Source organism: Otolemur garnettii, unplaced genomic scaffold (genome assembly GCF_000181295.1).
Source record: "Otolemur garnettii isolate 467f Iridium unplaced genomic scaffold, OtoGar3 scaffold00056, whole genome shotgun sequence".
Lineage (NCBI taxonomy): Eukaryota > Metazoa > Chordata > Mammalia > Primates > Galagidae > Otolemur > Otolemur garnettii.
In genome coordinates this window covers 2,299,038-2,301,451 of record NW_003852451.1, presented here as the reverse complement: position 1 = coordinate 2,301,451, position 2,414 = coordinate 2,299,038, and positions in this window count along the sequence as shown.

Below are 2,414 nucleotides of genomic sequence, written 5' to 3'. Positions count from 1 at the left end.
AAAAAAAAAAAAAAAAAATCCTCTTTAAGCTACATTTATATGGGGACATTCCTGATGCATTTTAAACACCACGGGAAATGAAGTCCGCTGGTCCTGATGAGATGCTGTTGGTCACAATTCTGGTTGTTATCTTAAAGTTCTGTATGTATCGTAATAACTAAATTTCCTTGTCAGTTGTGAACTTTCATCAAATTTTTGACCGTGGCAATTCTAAGTTTTTGTCATCCAGAGTTATTATTTCGATTTTTCTCACAGAGCATTGTTCATCAGCTGTAGCTCAAAGTTGCTTTTCATGAAAAGGACTCTAATAAATTCTCTTGAACACAGATTTCTGATGACTTTAAGATCAATAGGCTATATAAAAATTTCTAGAACTCTGATGAAACAAAGTTTAGAAAACTGCTAATCAAAATCAAGCAAGTGTATAATAAATTCTTGATTATGTTTTTATGACTTTTATTTAAAACATTGCCAGTTGTTTACCTAAATGTTTTGCTCTTCACATTTAAGCGAATTTTCTCTCTTAAGCTATCTATAGTCTATGGCAACTTGGTAAAACGTACTTTTGTGAACAAAGGTGGAAGCATTTGCGGAGAGATCAAGGACCTAAATAAAAATCGTTCCTTGAAATGAAAGGAAAACAGAATCCAGGGTCTGTGTGGGCAACATGGGCTTTTATTTCCACCCCCATCAGGGCAAGAGAGTTCCAGAAGGAAATCGGCAAGTGGGCAGTGATGGATGGAGGTTTTAACGGTGGGAAGGCTGCGGGTTGACCTGTTCACTTATCCTAGGTGGAACACCTGATTTGGGGGCTGCTCTATTTGGGGGGTCCCTCCATTTGACTATATCATTTGCTGTTTATCCCTACTTGATTACAGAAAACTTCAGAAACTTTTTATGAATATTCTTATTTTTTATGACATAGTTTATAATTATTTCTATAAGTTCCATAAACATCTGCTCTCTCTTTATAGCAAGATAAAATTGGAAACACTGTTTCTATTGTCCAGACTTTGATTAGGCCCTCATGGTAGGGAATGTGTAAGCATTCCCAGCCTCATAGTGACTGAATAGAAATTGTCACTTCCTGGCAGGCCCAGAAAAATTAAGGCCCTTAATAAAATCTAAAGTTGAACTTCTTTGGCTTCCTAGCCTCAAGAGGTTTTAAAATTTGAGATTCCCAGGTGCTCAATGTAGGGAGAAAAAGTTACGTTTCTTCAAGAAAAACGATCACACACCTGTTCTTAGACTATGGCCCTGTACACTGCTTTCAAGTTCTTATTATCTAAATGTACACTAAAATCTGAATTCTTCTGGATTCCTCCTGCCCAACTTTCTTCCATAGAATTACCTAAAACAGAAACTGTTCCTAAATCCCTACAAATTGAATTTTAAGGAACCAGTGTCACACCTGATATATGGGCCACAAAGAAAGTTCAGCAAACTGCCCAGTGCCATAACCAGAGACATTCACACTCAGACCAGGACGGGAAGCTGGTCCACGCTGTCAACAGCTTTCCCCAAAATGATGGGACAGGACTCCACATCGTACTCCAACTCCCCAATGCCTGTTTTCTTCACTTGGCAGGACAATGGTGTAATTGAAATTCCACAGTTGGTGCCTTCTGCAGGTGACTTAACAGAGCCTGAGCTAAGAGGTCTTTTAGTATCTGTCTGTGGAGAAAGGGCTGTGTAATTGCTAATACTACATAAATTCCTCGAGAAAGTTAAGACACATGTATGCAAAATAAGAAGACAGGCCTCGATTATAAGAGGTCTCACCTAATTCCTGGTGGTTATTTGACTTATTCAGTTGATTGCCTTTTAAACCCAGAATCATGGCTCAAAACGATTATGCAAAGATTTGTCATATTACTATTGCTTTATATTTTCCCTTTTTAAACTTTGTTTGTTCTACTTATCAAATTTTTTCAGAAGTGCAGTTCTAACAAAAGAATGCTGCCCAGCACTCTGAGCTGATAGGGAAGTCTACGAGAAAGACACCCTGAATGGAGAATGGCTGGAGGCGGACTTAGCCTGGCACTCGCTCCCTTCATAGCTCCCTTGTTGCTCAAATGTGGCTGAAGGGTTTTGACACTGACTCCCAACAGTCATGCACTTCCTCCAAGGGAGCCAGATCGGCCCTGGGGGACATCAGACCTTTACAGGGTGATTGATTGGTGATTGATCACTGATGCTTTTAGAGCAAGATCTCAATCAAAAGGGGAAAATGTGCACGTTGTCAAACCAAGACCGAGTCACTAATGCTGAGAACACCTGCCATGGAGCCCAGGGAGGCAGCGAGAAGAGCCTCCTGATGATCATGTGTCTAGCAACAAAACACCTCTCTGGGCTCGGCGCCTATAGCTCAACCTGCTAAGGCGCCAGCCACATACACCTAAGGTGGCGGGTTC